Source organism: Coenobita brevimanus, chromosome 71 (assembly GCF_032717465.1).
Source record: "Coenobita brevimanus isolate Jiangsu-jjx chromosome 71, ASM3271746v2, whole genome shotgun sequence".
NCBI lineage: Eukaryota > Metazoa > Arthropoda > Malacostraca > Decapoda > Coenobitidae > Coenobita > Coenobita brevimanus.
In genome coordinates this window covers 47,435,235-47,458,708 of record NC_137024.1, presented here as the reverse complement: position 1 = coordinate 47,458,708, position 23,474 = coordinate 47,435,235, and the positions used below count along the sequence as shown (strand labels likewise).

At 39.9% G+C, this 23,474-nt stretch overlaps 1 protein-coding gene across 1 annotated transcript in view; it reads right to left on the bottom strand.

The window, feature by feature from the left end:
* The window catches only part of LOC145406772 (protein O-mannosyl-transferase TMTC1-like), a 328,915-nt gene that overhangs the window by 235,415 nt on the left and 70,026 nt on the right, over positions 1-23,474 (bottom strand). The window lies entirely within an intron of this gene.

Sequence of the window (23,474 nt, the reverse complement as noted above, 5' to 3'; positions counted from 1 at the left end):
CTCTTTGCCAGGATGACCTTTTTTTTTTTTTTTTTTTTTTTTCTGCTATCTCCTGACGGTGTTACTCAGCTTGTAAGAACATTTTCGAACTGAAACCCTTAAGTTCGAGAGGACTTTTACAAGCAGAGTAAAAGCGTCTGAGGGGAGGAAAAATAACGTGAAAAAAGATATCGTAATCGTAATCGTTTCATGGCTGTGGTGCCTCTCACCCATTTAGTTGCCTGACTTATATAATTGGAGACTAGAGAAGGCTACAGATATTACTTATTTCAGTATAATTCACAAAGCCTTGTGGATCTCTGTCAACCACACATCATCTTTAGGAGAAATACACAGTCCCATGGCACAATAGGAATAAGTACTTTTGATGATGAAAAACAGAGTTGAAGTTTAAGTATTGTAAGCTTGTTGGAAATATTGACTAAATGGCTGAATGATTAATTAAGTTGCAGAAGGAAGGATAGAAATGACAGAAGAAAGGAAGGAAAGAGAGAAAGAATAATGAAGAAGGTATCATAAGTTTAGACAAAAAGGAAGAAAGAAGGAGGAAGGAAAGAAAGAAGCAAAGCAGGAAGGAATTTGCATCTGTGAGCCCTCAAGGTATACTCATTCCCTGCTAGGGATTCATCCCCTAGGAAATACCTAGTATTGTGTCATGATGTTGTGATTACTTATATGAATTATATGCATATTACCAATTGAAATGGTTATTAGCTGAAGGACATGGCACAGACTGGGTCAACGTATTATCCTCACAGTTACTGCAATATCGCCATGTTAGTATTGTGATTATTTTTGGTGTGCTTGCCTGTAATTTGCTGGCGCTGCTGGTGTTGTTGGAACTGATACTGCTGTCGTTGATGTGCATTATGACCAGAGGTTCTAGCAATGTTATGTCATATATTAATACTTCGTGGTGTGAAATGTAGCCATCTCTCTCTCTCTCTCTCTCTCTCTGCATATATATAGATAGATTGATTGATTGATTGATTGATAGATAGACGGATGGATAGATAGATAGATATGTATAAACACAGATAGAGAGATATAGATAGATAAATATATAGGTAGATATAGATAATAGAAATTCCAGCGTCATTTCAGAGCAAATCTAGTAACATTCGGGAGTTGGATCGACAGGTCTGGATGGAATATGACGTTTTCTTATTTTTCTTGGGCGACGTTTGTTTACAGAGGGAATGTCAATATACCTCTAGAAGCTTTCAGTCTATTTGGCCTCCTACCGCTCCTCCTTTTTGTTCATTTAGTCTGTTTTTTATGACAGAATCGAAAATGGAAGCCCGTCTTCTCATTTAGACTCGAAAAGTAAGTGATATCGTTCTCATTAAGTCTCTAATTAAAAGTTAGGAGCCTTTTTGTGTTGATTTAGGTATTGTGTTTGGGGAAAGTTGTTCATTTTTTATACGTTTTTCCTAACAATAAGCACACAGTAAGGCAGTGAATGTGATGGTAATGATATGTATGATAGCTGTAATGCTGATGTAATGTACCCTATGTCCAATTGTCCATCCATCCATCAACCACTCTTTTATTTAATTTCCTTCTTCGTTTTGCCTCATCGGGGGCGAAAGGGTCTGGGTCTTGGTTATTCATTCTCGACATTTAGGGCAAGAATGACGAGCTTCAGTAGCCCCCTGAGTGGCATTTTGTGAGCAATAACTCTGGACCAGCCTTCGAATGAAAGCATTTACGGGCCCCATCCAACTGGAGCGCCTTAACTGTAAACCATCAGGCATATGTGTCCTATACAGCACCGTTAATGGTTCCCTGAAATTACAGGAAACCATTTGGCTTGTCATTAACTATTGATTTACTCTCAGGGTGCACCATATCCTCACTTGCATATATTAAAATATAATCACCACTCCTTTATATAAAATGATTATCGCTGTTTCCTTATATGCCATACTCATTGTCAGTATCATCAACATACCAAAAGCATGCAGTGTCCAGTTATAGCCTACTATCATCAGTGCAGTCATCATCATCATCATTATCATCATTCCCCTATGTACCGTCATTACTTCCATTCCCTTATTTTACAACCACCACTGTAAGATATCTAACAGTACAGTATCTAACAGCATAAGATTATCACCATGTTCACCGTTACCATACGTATCAGTACCGTCACCTTTAACATCTGTCGAACAAAATCATTACCATTATAACTAGCATAACTATTCCCTTTTTCATCACCATCTTCGTAATGTAAAGACGGGGGCAGACGCCATAAGGCGCCGAGGCGCGGTGTTCATCTCCGTGACACAGGTCTTCTCCCAGTGGCGTATTATTCACCCATTATCCTGGGAAACAAGGCCACTGCATCGGCCAGGTTCCCACAGTTACCCCAGTAGGTGTTACGCAAGATACTCATTTTACCTACCAACACATAAAGGATGGACGGACACCTGAGTTAAGTGAAACCAAGTTCCCGCACCAGAATGCGAACCCTGGCACAGAGGCTGGCCGTTTCGCGGTCAATGTTGCTAACCACTCAGCCATCGCGGTGGTGTGTGTGTGTGTGTGTGTGTGTGTGTGTGTGTGTGTGTGTGTCATAAAGTAAAAATAATCATGGGGAGACAGCAAGAATGTAATATACGTCACCTAACAGAAAGGGTTAACTCACTGACAGGGGTATCTGTTAGCTGAATAAAATCGTCCGTCGTAATGTGAAATATAATACGAAGATCTCTATTCTTGATCACAGTGTTTACCCCTTCAGTACGATTAAGGAGAGGATTATATTCTTGCTATTACCAGACAATTTCTTTCAGCTCGGGAGAGACTTTTCTAACTGGAGAGGTTTTCCCTAATTTAATATAATCATGTGGGGGAAAAGGAAGACTAAAATAAATAATCGGTCATAGGACTGCAGAGACTTATCGGGAAGGTTTAACATTTTTGGCAACCTGTGTTTCCCTTGAGTAGAATACCATCATCTGACGTTAACCTTCCAATTAGGTTGACTATTCACAGATTACTGATGTACAAGGTAATAATCTCTCTCTTTCTCTCTCTCTCTCTCTCTCTCTCCTTTTCTTTTTTTAAGCATTGATTCAGAAATTTTCTTTAATGCAGACACATAATTCGTTTGCTTCTTTATAACACTCTAATCTATGATGAATGGTCTAATTTCGTGGCTGGAAATAACTTTAGGCCTTGGCAAATATTTCACTTTTTCACTACGATGCGTCTCCCGTAAGCTGACTCAAACCGTCTGACGGTGGCAAAAATTGGAATATTAAAGAGACGTCATTGCACTGAGCGGGTTAAAGGAGATTATTACAAACCTCATCAATGAGACACGTTTTCCCTAGGCTGAACAAAATCGTCTTGTTAGGTACTAACAAAAGTTTTTCTTGCTAGCTTAGGATGATTTTACTGAGCCAAAGAAAGACGGCGTGCAGAAGAGATGGATATGGGGTAACTGCAATTTAATCCCTCACATCTGGCGGCCCATGTATTAGTTTATTTTTGTTTTCCAGGCGATTTTTTTCAACTTGCTGGAGGCCTCTTGTAGTAAGGGGGTTTGATAAAGGCTGTAATTATCTAGCTCCTACACCATGAAAAGTTTTCTTCAAGTTAATAAAATCACTTTAACTGTTGTGAAAACAATATGCAACATACGTACTCTGAGCATCATTTCCTGTCGCACTAACAATCCTTTATTTAGTTACTCTTGCTGCCTCTGGACGATTTTATTCAGCTCAAGAATGATGTCTCTTACGGAGGGGGTTAAAACTGAGTGATTGCGAGTAAACCCCCCCCCCCCTCCGTTTCCACCCCTAATCGAATTTCTTCGTTTTAGGAAGGACACATCGTACGGAAGTCATTGATCCTGTCACCCCGATGATGTCATTAATACCTTTTTACTGTCTAGATATAATTTTAGTATGCTTAGAAGAGACCGTTGGAAATGTGGCGAATTTATATTTCATTAACTTTTTCACTTCTTGACATCTCACGTAATCCAAAATAAAAAAAAATCGTTAGTAAGTAACTAGACAAAACATAAAAAGACGTCCTTGGGCTGATCTGGTAACTGTTGGACGATACCAATTAACGTACCTCCTGCATCCTTTTCCTGAGTCACCAGCAACCCCAGGATTCAAACTCATCCCGCCCTCCTTCTTGTACTTCTCATCCATGATCTTTCATCACGGTGCCACCTTCGTATTTATTTAATTTGTTTTTACTACCTACAGACGAGTTTATTCAGCATTCGACCGATACCTGGTACGAAAGCAGAGTGATTGCGAAAAAGAGAAGGCCATTACCTAGTGTGCCCTTGTTACCTCCAGACAATTTATTCAGCTTAGGGCATTTCATACGGGAGTGATTAAGAGGGAACTGATTGCGATTAAAAATGTACCTTACCTTAGTTTGTTCTTACTACATATGGAAGACTTTTTTTTTTTTTTGCCAGAAAGGACCCCAAACATCCTTTTCCCATCTCTCCTGCAACCCAACATTCAATCCCATTCCAGGCTCCCTTGCATACTCCTCAACCCTGACCTTTCATCACGGCGTCTACCTCATGCTTTAATAATTCACCCAGTAATTTCTCTCCCTCCTACCCAGCTCCTGATTCAACCTTTCATCTGGAGTGACCGTGAGAAAAATACATCGAAGCAATCTGGATCCTGGTTCTCCTCCTGCACTTCTTTCCAAGCCAGCATAACCTCCCTCTTGTACTATTTCTGTAAATCCCTCCCACGCCACCCTCCCTCCTACACCTACCAATTTCGTCCCTTCGTTATCTATTTAGAAACGGCCAGTGTACTCGTAACACTTTTCCAGACTCGATTGCAGCCTCCCATTACATCCCACGCTACCCTTCCTCATATTTTTGCCACTCTACTTTATATTGTTCGTAGGCAGACCCCAGGTAACAATTTTTCAGACAATCTATTCAGTACGCTGACGTCTTTTTCTCCTCCGATGCTAATTTATTACCGAAAAGATGATACGATGGATCTTGGGAAGACCTCGTGTACTGAAAAGATTAATGAAGACTGTATCAAATCCTTCAGGTACAGAGAGTCTTTCCTAACACGAATAAATTATCTAGTAGTATCAGGAATAAATATAAAACACACCAGATTCATGGGGGTAACTACCACCTTTAACTCCAGCCCACAACGCCCTCCTTCACATTTCGGTCACCCCTCTCCCTCCACTTCGCTCCTGATCTACCCGTGCCTCTGATCACCCGTAAAAGAAAATCTAATCATCCCTAAGACTCCACCGTTCCTCCTTCTAGATCCCCTTCCTTCGCCGTTGCAGTCAAAACCTTACACAAGTTTGAATTACTCTCCCCTCCCCCTCCTACGTCCCTGCAGAGTATTAAAGATTTACAGAAAAGTTACCTCGCAGCTTTCTTCTCCTCCTTCTCTAAGCAGGCATGTCTTCCTATAACTTGTCCCGGACTTTCTTCGCCGGAGTTTCGTAAGCCCATGCCACGGCTCGTAAGATTTGGGCCCGGGGGAGAATAACTTAGCATTGTGATCCTCAGTTTATTCTCTCTCTCTCCCTCTCTCTTTTTTTTTTTCCAGTCGCGATGGCTGTAATAACCTTCTGTATTCGGCGCTCTGTTTTTTTTGTGTGTGTATCAGTTCTTGTCTAGGCAGTGGTACAGTCTCTCTTTCTCGGTCGTTCTATTTGTAATAATCCTTTGTAATCTGGCTAGTATGATAATGAAATGGTCTCTCTGTTCAGTTACGCTGCCTGTAATACCTGTCTGTACTCAGATATTCCGTTTTTCTGTCTGCGTTCAATATTCGGCAGGGTGATGGTAGAACTCTCTCTCTCTCTCTCTCTCTCTCTGTTTAACTATGCCGGCCTTAATAAATTTCTGTAGTTAGCATTTCCGTTTTTCTATATTTCCCCTTGATATTATTGTCTTTCTCATTTCAGTCATGCTAGCCGTAATAACTTCAGTAGTGAGGCAGTTTCGTTTACCTGTATCCGTTCATAACTTGGCAGTGTGATTCTGGCTTCATTCTTTGTTTAGTCTTAGCTGTATTAATCTCTTCAGGTTACATCCGTTTTTCCGTATCACATCTTGACAACAATATGACTTGAATTTTCTCTCAGTCGTGCTATTCTGTCAAGCTGTTCAGTTATTTCTGTATCGGTTCATGACTCGAAAGTGTGATAGTTGTATGATACTCTTTCTATTTCGGTCAAACTTGCTGTACTAAGCCCTGTATTTCGGCAATTACGGTTTTCTTTATCGCTTCATGGCTCGGCAGTTTGAAAGCAGAAAGGTCTCTCTTTCTCGGTCATTCTATTCTCTCATGATATTCCGTCTTTCTTTAACAGGTCATGACTTGGTAGTGTGACAGTAGTTTTACCATATCTCTCTTTGGATCATGTTAGTTGTAAAATCTTTCTTTGGTAAGGCAATTCGTTATTTTTTTTCTTTTTTATTGGTAGCGAATTGTTGCATGACTTCGTAGTTTGATAGTAAAACCGTCTTCTTTACATTGGCATGGTCAGACTTTTGTTGCCGGCTATGTTATTTCCAGAGTTCGGTTATGTGCTTTCAGTCACTAGTTTGTTTTCCCCTCCTAGTTCAGCTCCAGCAGTTAAATTTACTTTCCATCTAGTTACCGCCCCTTCTACTTTTTTATTCTGAAGTGTTCTGTACGTTATCGCAATTCACCCTCTTTTTTTTAACCGCTCTTTCTACTTGCTTATTCTAAATCGCTCCATCCAACCAAGCTACCCTTTTCATTCTCATTTTATCATTTCTACATGTACTTAATATTTTTCTTAATTGCTAAGGCCAACCCAAACACTTCATCCCCTTTTTATCTTTGCCTTTTTTACCTGCGTTCATCCTAAATTCCTCAATCCAGCCTTCATATGTGTTTGCAGCTCAGTTTGTAATATCATTTTCCTTCTACTTTTCACCACATTTTACCCGAACCCTACACTCACATGCGAGGTAAAGTGTCGAGGAGCTGAAATTCTAAATGATTCAGCCTTTTTCTTAACTAACGCTATCGTCTGTGCTGAGTGAAGTAAAGTCAGCGTGAGGGAGTTTAACTGATCTTAGACACGCTACGGTAAAGAAAGGCACTCTCTCACACGCTGAATAAAGCATAGGGTGGTGCAGCGGCTGGGGTGTACTGTATTTTGTTGTGTGGTTGGGACTCGAAGTGTAGTGTGACCGAGAGATCTTGACCAAATTGAGTAAAGTCGATTAATGGTAGAATTAAAAGAAAATACCTATTGGACTGGAAGTAAATATAGTCGTTTGAAAGGATGAAATATATACTGAAACAAACAAGCAAAATTGTGCACCTCCGCTCCACAGCAAGGGATTATAAAACCTAGTGGCTCACAGCAAACTCTTTCTCTAAGTCTTCCCGCAGAACTGCCGAGCTCTACCCACTCCTCAGCAAGTTGTGGAGTGGGAAAAAAGCACACAGATCATCGTGGAAGTCAGTGAGGTCGTCTAAAGGAACTAAGAATAAAATAAATAGATTTGGGAGTGAAGAAAGAATAAAATAGTCTGCAGTTCATGAGAAAAACACAGTAAATATCGTAGTAAAAATTGTCAAAGCCGTTTATGGTCGTCTGAAGGTAGTTAAGACATAATGGAATATTTTGTCGCAGTGAATGTGCTGATGGAGACCGCTAAAACCTCCTCCATCCAAGAACCCTCTTTTAAGCTAAAGATATTTGTCAGGAGGTAGTTGGAATGGGCATAGAAAAATTCTCATGTGAGTGAAAGGGTGGGAATAGAGCCTCCCCTCCTCTCCTCTCTCTCTCTCTCTCTCTCTCTCTTGCACACACACACACACACACACACACACACACACACACACACACACACACACACACACACACACACACACACACACACACATCGATATATAAGTTTTTTTCTTCACATATTTCACGCATACTCCTAGGCATAAGTGGTCACAAATTCTTACCTCTGTTGCACACATGCACGTATATGACTTTATTTATACACATACAGACACAGCCATACATGTACACAGGCTCTTGTATTAGAATAATGCACGCACACGCGATGATTTATATATACAGTATATTTCTCTCTCTCTCTCTCTCTCTCTCTCTCTCTCTCTCTCTCTCTCTCTCTCTCTCTCTCTCTCTCATACACACATGCACACACATCGAAATATATAGGTTTTCTTGTCTGCACACTTCATACACATTCCCAGTCATAAACAGTCACAAATTCGCACCTCTGTCGAACCCATGTACGTAAATAACTTCAGTTACTTATACACATACAGACTCAAAAATACACGTACACATGATTATGTATTGGCATAATGCACCCGCATAGCTATATTCAGTATAAACACACACACACACACACACACACACACACACACACACACACACACACACACACACACACACACACACACACACACGATTGTATATTCATATTCTCTCTCTCTCTCTCTCTCTCTCTCTCTCTCTCTCTCTCTCTCTCTCTCTCTCATACATAGCACGTTCATGTATCATGAGTGCACACAAGTTACACACGCTAACATAACACACACACACACACACACACACACACACACACACACACAGCCATAAAACACACACACACACACACACACACACACACACACACAGTAGGAAATACACACATTGGTATAACTTATAATTTACAAATCTTGTTCAGAGTTAAGTTTATCTTGTACATAGCACGTTCATGTATCATGAGTGCACACAAGTTACACACGCTAACATAACACACACACACACACACACACACACACACACACACACAATCTTGCCTATCCTCCCATCTTACAGAGGCGCACTAGTGCAAATATACACACAGGACACGTACGCAAATATACATTCCTGCCTAGTCACACTTCTCACACGTCTCTCTGACACACACAGCACATAAACATCAAATAATACTCACTTTTTTCCTGCGCATTGCATCAAAATTATGACCGTGTTATGAGCACACAACCCACTCAACACACGGCCATCAGCGACACACCCAACACCCAGACGCGGCAGTTTACACAATCCTTTATCGATGCGGGAATAGCAACGGGATACTAAATTTTTCCTTAGACCATTCACACACGAACACTGTATCTGTGTGTACCGAGGACCAGGGATCATTAACACATTCATTTCCTTGATGTATTTTTATTCTTTTTCTTGCGGTATTCCACACAATTTTTCAACGATATGATCTTACTGAAGCTGTGAATAAATCTTTGCCGATGGTGTATATAGACTATACCCCAGCCCCGTGTCTGTGTAGCGGGAAGAGAGGTCATAAACTCATTCATTTCCCTGATGTCTTTTTTACCCTTTACTGTACAAACAACTGCTATCCGACATTTTTTTTTCTTCAGCCCAGGGAAGACTATGCATAGTTAAGCTGTTAGAATTAGTTATGTTCATGCCGTCCTCCCTCATGCAGCCATACACGACATAAATATCCTTCTTGTGCCATTGCCAGATAATTTTTTTACGTTAAAAGGACATGAAGCGCTTAGAATCATTTGAGTGCATGTTACTCACGCTCACACACTCACACGGCTTTTCACGCCACGTGCATCCAGCACCCAGATACAGCAGCCTACACACACACACACACACACACACACATATATATATATATATATATATATATATATATATATATATATGTATATATATATATATATATATATATATATATATATATATATATATATATATATATATATATATATATATATATGTCTGTGTATGTGTATGTGTTGCAGAAACACACATTACACGCGTGTGTACAAATGTTTTTTACGCTCCTGACCGGGAATGGAACTCCAGACCTCTAGATAGAAGTCAGGCACAGATGTCACTCTACCACGACGTGATAAAAGCTAAAACACCTGAATTTTTGACGAACCAGGTAAATCCATTAGGGCAGGATGTATCTCAATCACAACACATTAGGATTATTTCTCAGCCCCGCGCAACTTGGCACGTGACAGAACAGTTTTAATCTATCCCAGACACAATACGAACGTCTTTATATGTTGGAGAAACAAACATCACACGCGTGTAATGTGATTAAAATATATCCTCCCACTATGGATTTACCTGGTTCGTCAAAAATTCAGGGGTCTCAGCTTTTATCACGTCGTGGTGTGGTATCAGTGCCTGACTTCTATCTAGAGGTCTGGGGTTCGATTCCCGGTCAGGAGCGCAAAAAACATCTGTCTACCTATCTATCTATCTATCTATCTATATATATATATATATATATATATATATATATATATATATATATATATATTAATCAGTGGGAATAACAAAGGGGGTTGTGAATAAATATGTAGCTAGGTTGTAGACCTTTTTCACTCGGCCACTGTGTCTGAGTGGAGTGAGAAGCATAGGTCCTCATACCGTATACTTCGCTGACGTCTTGCTTTGTCTGGTCTTACTACCGTGAGACGATATTGTTCAGCTTTGAGGAGACGTCCTAGTGAAGCTGTTAGACGTATGTCCCTTTAGGCACTTGTATACTTTCATTTTATTATACTTCATACTTTCTGTGATCAAACATTTTATTCCTTTACGGAGAACCTCTCGTAGCTAAAGTGTAAATGGTGAAACCCCCTCATAGTGAAAGAGTTAACGAGGAATGTTTCTCACGGTGAAGGAGTTAAGACCTTTCTTAAATAAAGGGGGTTAAGGAGCAAGGCCTCTCGCGATGAAGAGGGTTAGGGAAATCTCTCTCAATGAAAGGAGTTGAGGAGATGGACTTGCGGTGAAGGTACTGAGACCTCGCAGTGAAGAGGCTAAGTGAGACCTCGTAGTGAAGGGGTAAATGTGACCACAGTGAAGAGGGTGAGACCTCGTGGTGAAAGGGTAAGTGAGATACCTCGTAGTGAAAGGGGTAATGAGACATCTCATAGTGAAGGGGTGGGACCTTTGTTAGTGAAGGAGGTTTAGGGCAACACACCACAGCAGCCATCACAGCACACTGACACTGACTCCCCGGCACTCGAGGCGGGCAAAAACAGCCATGGGTAAAAGTAGCGGAGATCATAAACCAGGAATGAAGTACCCAACGCGGCACATTGGCTTGACACAGGCGCGGAATTAGGACGTAGAGTATTGTGCCATACTGTGGTGTGGTGTGGTGTGGTGTTATGGAATAAGGGTGGATTGTAGCGTGTTGTGGCTTGGTGTGGTGTGGTGTGTGGTATGATATGTGCTGGTATGGTAGAATTAAAACATGGTGTGGTGTATGGTGTGATATGTGCTGGTGTGGTAGAAATAAATCATGGTGTGGTGTCGTGTGGTGTTGTGTAGTGTGATGTCCTGTGGTGTGATGTCCTATAGTGTGCTGTACTATGGTGTGGTGTAGTGTAGTGTGGTGGAGGCAGAGCTAGTATGGAGTGGTGCTGTTTGGTGTAGTGCGGTTTGGTGTGGTGGAGTGCAGTGAGGTGGAATGTGGTGGTGGTGGTGTTGTGGCACGCTGAGAGTGAGCAACGTCGCCTCCCAGCTATATTCTCGTTGCCATACTAGACCTGGCAGCACCTCTTCCTTACCTTATTTATTTTGTATATTACACTGAGATTCTCGTGGGTGCTTCGTATATCTTCTTAACATCGACATATACGAGGATATTAAGGCGTAATGTACAAAATATACGCAAAGGAAAAAAGGTTTTACGAAATCCAAGCCAGAAAAAATTACTACTCACACTTGTCACTGAGGAAAGGGTTCATTTTTTGCTTATACCTACTTTCTTCTGCAGTGTTATTGGCTTGTTTCATATTATTTGTTTCATCTTATTTTTGTTGTTGATAGTTCTTCCACTCTTATGTCCCCTTTCCTTCTCTCTGGATCTTATCTCACCCAGTCTTTTGTTGCAAGTACCGGATAAAGATGATGATAATGCTACTTATGTTTTGATTTATATGTAATGCCTCATATCATAAAATACGCAGGTAAATCGCCTCACTCGTGCCCAAGTGAAAATAGTCCTTGCATTTTTATTGCATTCTTCGTCGGTTTTATCTTTTTTTTTCTATGCGTTGCTGGCCGTCGTGAAGCTTTTCCAGATTCAGCTGGTCTTCGACCCATCCTTACTCAAAATTCCGCATACATTCTCAAGTTCATTCATCCATTCTGACCATTTCTTTACTTCGCAGTATGGCCCTTTTATTGCCTGCTGGTCTGTTTTATTGCGTAATAGAATATAAACTGCTGCTTCTTTTAAAATCTCCTCTTTCTTCCCTAGAGTTTCTGTCATGATAACAGAAAGCTTAAAATATTTTCCAGTATACAGTGCACATCATCAAACAAAGCCCCAAGCAAAATTATGAATATAAAACTTCGGCTGAAGTGTATTAGCATAAAAAAAAAAAAAAAAAAAAAAATCTTTACTCTGTGCAAACACTGAGCAGTGCTTGAACAAACAGACTCTGACCAAACACAGTGCACCCTGAACAAAAACAGTACAAGTGTAGCTTACTCTGGACAAACACAGCAAACATAGAACAAGCAAATACAAATACAACACGTCCTGAGCAAAAACAGACCATGACCTGAACAAACACATCTCAAGCAAGCACAAAACACTCTGAATGGTTACAGTACAAACACAGTCCACCCTGAACAAACACAACACCAAACACACCCTAAACAAACAAGATATAAGCACACCACAGACGGACCAAACAACAAAAACACAAGGCACCCTAAACATACAAACACAACACACCCGAAACATGCGCAACATATTCATAAACAACACACCCTGAAAAAGCACAACACATTCTGAACAACATAAGAACACAAGCAGAACAGCCAAAGCAAACTACCACAAACACAACACAGACTAAGAACAAAAAACACAGTGTACCCTGAACAAACACAGCATAAATACAACACACCCTCACCAAACATGAAACACCCAAAACAAACAGCTCGGGCACAACACAAACACAATACATCCTGAACAAACACGACTACACCAGACCATGAAAAAACAAAACGCAAAAACAGCCCGCTTTGAACAAACAGAACACGCTCTAAACAAACACAAAACAAACACAGTATTGCTTGAACAAACACAATACAAATATAACATTTCATAAAAACACATCATTGACTGACTGCACCCTAAAGCAACATAATACAGAGACAACACACAATGATCAAACAAATATAATATAACAGAACAAACGGAACAAACACTAAACAAACACGACACACCTAAAAAGCTACACAAACACAGCACAACACATTCAAAACAAGTACAACACGCACACAGCACACTCAAAACAAGCACAGCACGAACATAGCATACTCAAAACAAAACACAGCACGAACTCAACACACTCAGAACAAACACAGCATGGACACAAAACACCCCGAACACAAACACCGCAACTTTTACGCTTGCACAAAGACAACACACCCTAAACAAACACAACACTTCTTGAACAAACGCAGTGTCCCATCAACAAAAACTTTCTGCTCTTTCTTTTTCATGTTATTTGTCTTATTGTTTATTCTCCTCCTCCTCCTCCTCCTCCTCCTCCTCCTCTTTCTTCTTCTTTCCTCCTCCTCCTCCTCTTTTTTCTTCTTCTTTCCTCCTCCTCCTCCTCTTTTTTCTTCTTCTTTCCTCCTCCTCCTCTTTCTTCTTCTTTCCTCCTCCTCCTCTTTCTTCTTCTTTCCTCCTCCTCCTCCTCTTTTTTCTTCTTCTTTCCTCCTCCTCCTCTTTCTTCTTCTTTCCTCCTCCTCCTCCTCCTCCTCTTTTCTTCTTCCCCGTCACCTTTCTCCCCTCTCGCCTCCCCACAGTTCATCACTCTCTTTCCCTCCAGGCATTTGCTCTCCCGTCCTCTCATTCCCTCTCTCTCTCTCTCTCTCTCTCTCTCTCTCTCTCTCACACACACACACACACACACACACACACACACACACAAACACACACAACTGGATGGATAGATGGATAAACAGACACGTATAATTAGATAGATACATATATACAGATAAATAGATAGATACACAATAGATAGCCAAATCTTCATTGACCACAAGTACACGGAGCATCACTGAAACTCTCTCTCTCTCTCTCTCTCTCTCTCTCTCCACACATCCTCAGGCGACGGAATCATAATATCGACATTATTATTACGGATTCCGGGTAAACGAGCCACTCTGTATTTCCAGTATCACCAACAGTCATCATATCCTGACATCAGTTTGCTTTACCTCTTTACGTGACCTTCTTTTTACACATGATGTAAAGTAAAAATGGTGTTGTGTTTACAGTACTTAAAGAATATTAGGGATGTATCAGTACGGTTGCATGGTTAACTGTTGGTGTTTGTGCGTCTGCCTGAAGGTCTGTTTTTTTTTTTTTTTTTTTTTAAGGCTATTTGTCTGTCTGAGTCTGTTTATCTGTCTGTGTATATCCGCCTGCCTGTCTGTCTGCCTACTGTATGTGTCGCTCAGTGTGGGTCTGCCTGCCTGCCTTTCTGTCTGTCTGTCTGTTTGTCTGTCTGTCTGTCTCTCTCTCTCTCTATAGATATAGATATATATATATATATATATATATATATATATATATATATATATATATATATATATATATATATATTTATATTTATAGAGAAATAGATAGTGATAGATATTCGTTTATGCATTAATCCATCAACTTTTCTGTTCGTGTATGTTTTTTTTTTTTTATGTTTCTGTCTTTCCATCCAATGATAAGTTCATATAATACCAGATGTCGTATCCTATAAGGGATGGCTGGCTTCGACAAAACTTCCTTGAGGCATTTCTGTTTGTAATGAACAACATCTTGCAAGATACAACTTTCCCCTCCCTTTCTCCCTTCCTCATTGTCCTTCCACTTTACTCATGGTCTACTTCTCCGTCTCCGTATATAAGTAAAATGTTATGGCTGTATTCTTGTGGGTTAAGGGAGCTCCCTGGCACCTCTGTCTTGGCTATTTGTTTTGCATATTACATAGGAAAAGTCGCCAGTATGAAAGTTATATAATTTGCTTGAAATACATGCCAGAGATAACTAAACTCTCATTTACAAATTACACTGGTGAGGAGGATGTGCCAGGGGACTTACTAAGCCTGCGAGAATACTGCTAATAGCGTGGATCAGGTAAAGATTTTATGATATTAGTAAACAGAAAAGTAAAGTCCAGTACATTTGACTTCTCGGGTAAATTATTTAAAGAAAACTTTTAGTGGCCAGTCGGCTAAATTCAGGACACTAAAGTATGCGTTGCTCCGGTGTGGTGTACTCTGAATCCCCTCACTGGACACACCGATATGTTTTGTTAACGCTCTGCCCCCACGGGATTCAACCCTTTACTCCGGCACACTCACTCACAACCAATGCAATAAAACAAAACTCTGAAAAAATGTGACGGGCACTTTTACCATGACAGATCACTGGAAAAGTCCGACCGTCGCGTGGCGCCTGGCTGTATTTTATCAGAGGCCAGGGTGAAATCGACTTGAGTATAGCATTTTACCTACAACTACCGGAATGTGATGGTAGTTTGTCGTTGGTTATTAATGGGCTAGCTTGGACTGGGTTAACATTAGTCCAGGTTACGCTACATTAGGTTAGGATGAAATGATATACATGGGGTCAAGTAAGGATGAGATAGTAGTGGTTTGATTAGGTTAAATTAGATTTGGTTTAGCTAGGTTAGGCTTGGTTAGGTTTGATTCTGTTAAATGAGGTTAGGTTAAAATGGACTGGGAAGCGTAGGATCAAGTAAGGATAAGATAGGACAGGTCATGTTATGTTAGGAACAGTTATGCAATGTTGGATACTTCAGGCTAGGTTGGATTTGGTTAGGTTAGATTTGGTTAGGCTTGATTAGGCTAGATTTAGTTAGGCTCTAAGACACGTTTTTTTTTTTAGGGTCAATTTTCTTTTTTTCCCCTCCATGAGGTAGCAAGATACATTCGTCTTCAGCACAGAGTTTTTTACCTACGGCATGATCTACTGTGATGGTGGTTTATTGGGACTAATTAATAACCCTGGTTAGGTTGGGCGGGGCTACATTAGATCAGTTTATGTTGGACCAGCCTGCGTTGTTAGAATAGGCTGGGTTAAATTAGGTTACATTATGCCTGTTTCCGGGGATGGTTGGTTTCAGTTAGGTTACGTTAAGTTAGATTTTAAATAGTAAGGATTGGTTAGGCTTAGTAGTGATGCTAAATTTCATACATTTAAGTTAGATATAACAAGTAAAGTTTAGTTAGATCTGATAGAGTGAGATTAGAGTGAGTTAAGTTGTGGAGGTTAAATTATTTTTAGTAATCACGTTAGGTTAGAACTGAAAATGTTAAGTTAGTTATGCCAGAGTGACATGAAATTTAATAGCCAGTTTATATTATATTGAGTAGAGCCGTTCATATTATATTATGTAAAGCGTGGCCAGGTTTGGCGAGGTCAGGTTACGATATGTAAGTTAGATGACGTTATATAATACTGAACGAGGGGATGGAGTGATTGACAGGAGAGGGAGGTGCTCTCTCTCTCTCTCTCTCTCTCTCTCTCTCTATGTAGGTTTGGCGAGGTCAGGTTACGATAACGTTATATAATACTGAACGAGGGGATGGAGTGATTGACAGGAGAGGGAGGTGCTCTCTCTCTCTCTCTCTCTCTCTCTCTATGTAGGTTTGGCGGGGTCAGGTTAAAATATGTAAGTTAGATGACGTTATATAATACTGAACGGGGGGATGGAGTGATTGACAGGAGAGGGAGGTGCGCTCTCTCTCTCTCTCTCTCTCTCTCTCTCTCTCTCTCTCTCTCTCTCTCTCTCTCTCTCTCTCTCTCTCTCTCTCTCTCTCTCTCTCTCTCTCTCTCTCTCTCTCTCCATTTTTCTATCTATCTATCTGACACCTTGATGAACCAGAGTAATAAGCCCACTAATATCAGTTCGTTTTGAGTATTCCTATATATAAGCTGCTTAAAACTGGATACTCCTTTAAAAGCTGCATCAATGTTAACGGGACAGCTTGTAGCATAATAGGATTTTGTGCTGCTGTGTACCTCCACCATACATACATTTGGTGAGGCATGTGTAGAACGGTACATAAAACTCTAAAGAATGTGTACGGCAGAGTGTAAAGTGTGGTAGTATATATTTTCTTGTGAGAGTGTGTGGAACAGCAATAAGACTAAATTTTTTTCCTCTGCCAAAAATTTTCCTGCTATGTAAATCCTCAAAGCATAAGTTCTGTGTATTATGTGTGGACCGGTACATAATTTTCCAGCGAGTATGCACAACGGAATATCTTGTGTAGCTGTTTACATTGTTTTCTAGCAGTGTGTGAAGTCGTACAAAAATATAATGAAGCTCTCTGTCTCTGCCATAGATTGTTCATGCTATGCCGGGCCGCCATACATCGGTTTTGTGAGGAATAATATTTTCTTGCAGCAGTAAACGGTTCTTCTCATTAATTTCTGTGATCCAGTATATAACTTATCGGCTTTCTCTCCCGTTGCCGAACGATATGGATATGTAACCCGGCCATAACATTTTTTTTTAAGAAAATGGAACAGTGTATAGTATTTTAGTGAATGTGTATAGCAATTAACAGTATATGTACATTTTTCATGGCATATGTGGGTGGCAGTCGCAAAATACAATTTTTCTGGCCTTGTCTCCCTTAGTCGTAGGATTTTTTTGCTGTGTAGTTCGGTCGTATATAACTATTTCATAAATGTGAGAAACAGTTTATATTTTTTCTGCCGCATGTGTGGACCGGTATTGGTATAAAATATGTCTGGCTTTTCTGCTTGCCCAAAGATTTTGATGCTATGTAACTTCGTCGCAAATACACTTATACAGAATGAATGGGAAAGTATAGACTGAAATACGTTTAGTGGATGTGTATAACTGTATGCAGTCTTTAGCAACCTCTTTCTGTCATAGAGTTTTTATGCTCTGCAACTCCATTTATAACGACCCTGTGGGACAGCATAAAATTTCTCGAGGGAATGGATGTGCAAGACTATTCGCATTTCCAATGAAAGTGAGTTTGTTTAACTATTTATCTAGCTTTTTATCACTGTATTGTTATTGCCCCCTCAGAAGGGTAGGAACCCTTGACTACGATAAGTAATCCAGACATTTAAGGCAATTGAGCGATCGCACTTCCTTCAACGTTAATATGCAAGGAATAAATCCCAACCAGCTCTCATATAAGCCCATATGGTCTACATCCGGTTGGAGCATCTTAACCCACTAGATCACCAGGTATCAGTTTGGGTATCCTGGGTGACAGGAAGCCATTTGTTTTGTCACACCGTAAAGTCGCCTGGATGGTGCAATAGTGTACTGTATATATATATTTGTTTTGCTACGTGTGTAACAGTATATAAAATTCCTTTGGCATGAGGGAGAACACCTACGTATATATTTTCCTAACAATTGTGTGGAACAAAATACGCGCATTTTTCTAGTGAATGTGTGCACGAGTAAACCATTTTTCTAATAAATGCTTTTCGTGTGGTAGTTTGCAATTTTTCTAGCGAATTTATGCAAAAATATACAAGTCTTCTAGTCTCTCTCTCTCTCTCTCTCTCTCTCTCTCTCTCTCTCTCTCTCTCTGTCTATCTGTCTGTCTCTGTCTCTACCACATTTCAGCTTTAAATTTTTGACTGATATGAAGATAAATGTAAAAACTCTGCGACTGCTGGGCCATCCTTCATCATTAGTTGCTCCTTTGTTTGCCTTAATGGAAATACTTTATTGAACCCCTCTCAGTCCTGTAGCTGCTGGGGATGAATAAATTACCATAGTGGAAAGGAGAAATAATGTAAAAATAGTAATAATAATCATCATAATATTAATAGTAGTGACAGTTACAAAAAAAAAAGTGATAATGATAATAATAATAGTGATAATAATAATAATAATAATAATAATAATAATAATGACAATAATAATAAATCGTTTCTGGGAAGGGAATGGTCTCGTAGATATCCAGTTCCAAAGTCATCCAGAGGCATTTCGACAACAACACGTCAAAAATTAATCCTCTCTTTATTCTGGCTTCTCTGGGTCTTTTTTCTTCTACTACCAGAGTCTTTTAATTAGCTTTGGTGGTCAGTTGTGAAGATGGTGATGACGTCTTTGTGAAGCTTTCCAGTTATTCCTATCCTCATTCTTGTAGTTAATATACCTTGCTATGCCTGATCTCTCTCACATCATTATATTCTGTTCACTTTAACTATTCTTACAGTTACCATTTCTCCATCTTGAATGTTGAGTTGAAACAAGGGATTGGCACTAGAGTTTGGTGCTGGTCACGAAGAAGTGCTTTGGAAAATTACAGAACCATAGTATTGTCTTATTCTGCCACAGTTTTCCCATTGTAATTCTGTACGTAGCTATACCGATACCACTCACTAACATCACTCTACCCTGTTTACTCTAACTTGGCCTAAAATAGTCGTCCCTCCATCTTGAATACTGAGTTGTAACAAAAGGGTAAGATTAAAATATGGCGCAAGTCACGAATAAGTGCTTTGGAAAGGAAGATGGGCCGCACTACTTTCTCATTCTGCCACTGAGCTACGAGAAATACACTGCAACAGGACGAAAATCAGGGCTAAGTCATGGTAAAATTAGTGTAGTACCTAAAATTCCTGGCTGTCCATATCAAATACCCACCTCCTCATCCCGTCCATCATTACTCATTCCAATCTGATGACATTATTTACATTTAATTCTTGCTATTTTCAGTCGATTTTATTAATTTTTGGAGAGACTTTTGGATCTAGGCAGGCTCAAGATAGCTTCACTGCCACCTTGTCAACAAAAGGTGTCCTTATGATGAATAAAACCATCTGCAGGAAGCAATAATAAACCTATATGATACGTCACTTGATTTTAGGAGTTAATACCCAGTTATGTTCGGTATCTCTCTCTCTCACACACACACACACACACACACACACACACACACACACACACACACACACACACACACACACACACACACACACACACACACACACACACACACACACACACACACACACACACACACACACACACACACACACACACACACACATACCAAGCAGCTGCCAATACCCCCAGTTAACTCACTGTATGCTAGGATCATAAATCAAAGAACAATATCGCCAGGTAGTTTGTTAGGGCTGACATGGGGGCAAGTGGGGGGGATTTGGATGTTAGTGTTAAGGCGGAACCTGTATCAGCAGTAGATTTGTGTATTTGTTTAGTCGTGCTTTATATCCCGCGAAGTTGAGGGCATGTTTAGGTATGCTTTTGGTAGGTTTTTAGGAATAAGAGGTAGGTCGTTTGGAATGCTTTAGGTGTGATAAGAAGGCAAGTAGGGGATAGAAGGTTAGTGATAAGAACCAGTGTCAATAGCAGAGATTTCTATTTATTCAATCCAATCTTAATCCTCTTGAGATCGAGGACGTGTTGAGGAATGTTTTAGGATTGTTTCAAGTATGTATGTGCAGCTGAGAAGGGGGCCAGCAGATGATAGGATGTTAGTGCTAAAGTAATCTAATATCAACAGTAGAGATGCGCTTCTGCATCACTGAAACCCATATAGTCAAAGGACGTGTTTTAGGATATTTTTCGGTCTATCACTGTCTTTAGGTGTATGTGTTAAGGGTGACAAAGGGGTAACTGTGAAATAGGCTGTCTTGAAACCGAAGGATTGTCAACAAAAGAGAAATTTATTTTTTCAGTTGTATCATAACACCACTTCAGCCCTGACACGAGCCCTACGACGTGATTTAGATGTTATTAGGTGTATTTTCGGTGTGTCTTTTAGGTGTGGCAAGGGTATACTGAATAATGTAATGTGTTGTGAACGAAAGAAGAAAGACTTGTATCTAGGCGTATCTATTATGCATTCAGCCTGAGGCCATCATTCAGCGTTATTTTTTGCTGCTGCGAGGCTACTTTATTCTGCTTAGGAGAAAATTATTAAAATGAAAAGATTAGATACAGTCTCCCTTAGTCTATTTAGTACAGTCACGTCACTTCTTGATCAGTCCTGCCCTCCACGTACTTTCTTTCACAATTTGGCATTTGTTTTCATAGTTGATCACTTAGCAGCAGTAAGAACAGAATTTAAAAAAAAAAAATCGTGATATTGGAGGGTTCGATGGAGGCTGCTTCTTACTCTTTCGCTGTCAAATCTCTCCCAAGCTAAAGAGAAATCTCCTGAGAGTCGTAAGAATAAAAGAAATGCAAGTAGTTCAGGACTATGTGGTGTGATAGGCAGTAGTCAGAGCGACTGGGTTATAAAATAGCTGAGATACATGCAAATATACTGGGGATTGCACACCAGATCAGTATTACAGGGGCTTACAGACTGGGCAATAATTTCCATAAGCCGTATTCGCTTTGACGTCATCGTGGTTAATGGGTTTAGCGAGGGAGCGTGTGTATATCCAGTGACGTGGGATGTGCTGGTTGGTATTAAGGAGAGGCTGGATTATATTTTTTCACCTCTTAACGGATGACGTCAGCCATTAGGGAGGTGGATGTATTATCTGAAAGCACACACACACACACACACACACACACACACACACACACACACACACACACACACACACACACACACACACACACACACACGATACTCTGTCAGACTCATGTACATGCACACAACAAATTATTTATATATACTCTTCTCTAGTTCGGAGTAGTGCAAGTATTCCTGCCACACGATGTAAGTATTAATACGAGGTTCACATCCTTTCTAAAAATGAAATACTTAACAGTTTCCTGATTTTTTGTATATAATATCCGGCATTCTTTGCACTATTTGCTACATACTGCATAAAAACGAAGTCTGAAATACATGTAAGAGAGATAACATATATGAAAGTGATTTAAGATAGAATGCCTTTTTCTGAAGCAAATAAAATCTCTGGTGTTAGGAATGATGCAAAGAATAATAAGGGCATTGGGACTTGGTTGCCAGTGAAAATTATCTTGCAACCCCTTCAGTTTGAGTGGCTTTTTCTCGGTTGGATAAGATCGTACAGCAGTAACTAAAGGGGAACTAAACGTCGTCAGCAAAGCGAAAGTTACGTCCTTTTTTCATACTGTGTTCATTAATCCATTCACAACTGGGATGCCCTCCTAAGTGTAATCAATTCTCCTGGTAGAGGATGGAACGATGTATGAATGACATCCTTCAGAGGGGTTAAAAGAAAAAACAGATCGAGTCAGTAGTCATTATAGAAAACGTAAAAAACACTGTGTTTCTAAAGGTTTGGGAATTTTTTTTTACGTAACATTATCCCAGAATCTGTAACGATAACCAGTCACTTTTCAGAAATTCCACAGCTTCTCTTCCTTACCAGTACATTTATTCCTTTTTCACTTTAATACTCACTTCTGTATTTTTTATGCAGTGTGTGTCGACAAGGGAGAGATTTATGCAACACACAAATCTCCCACACGACTAGTCCTAACTAAAATAATATCGTCTGATAAAAGGAAGGGTATAAAAACTCTAAAAGGTCCAGAAAGGCTTCGTAGAGAATGTTACTAACCTTTTACATGATGAGAGGCCATCCCTAAGCTGAATAAAATCGTTTGGCGGTAGCAAGACTAAAACAGTCAAGATTTTTCAGTCTTGTAACGCTTATGATGTAACAAGCAGAATAAATCGTGTGGGAGAAGGCACTAAAAATCCTCCTAAGCCACAGAGAAATAGGACGCATTATGAATACTGTATTTCTAAAGATTTTAAAATTCTGTACCCATGCTAACATTTCCCGCGCCAAAAGAACACCACCAATCAGGAATCAGGTTGCAGCCGTGCCAAACAGTGCCCGTGTACATTTGTTTTTACCATTTGTACCCCCGACTGTAGCTTTCAAGGCTTTTTGGGATGTTGCCAATTTTTGTTTTTTCATTTTTCTTTTAATGGCATTGTGCGCTCTCGTCTGGCTTCGAAAAATATCTGATGGTTGTGTCTCTTTGTAGCGGAGTTTTGTGGTTGCAATACTAAGCAGTTCTCGAGGTTTCCGTTTATTGTTGGTCGATGTTTCCAATAATATATACATTTTTTAATGTTAATCTTCAGAATTTTCAGCGGTGGGTCAGTGTCCTCATTCCCAACAATAGTTCTATTTGTTCACATCTTTCTAGTATTTCCTGAGCTGCTTCCCTTTTTTTTTTTTTTTTTTTTTTTTTTTTTTTTTGTGACTTCTCCAGTTGGATCTTTGACTTTGTGCAGTAATGAAAGCAATATCAATTAGCAAACGCATTTTTTTGGGAGGGAGGGAGGTTAGAGGCCATTTCTCACTGGATGGAGCGTCAGGCAAAAGTAGGGTTAAATATATAAAATTATCACTTAAAGATCAAACTGAGAGGAAATCAGCAAAAAAGGAAGATATCCAAACATTACCTTGA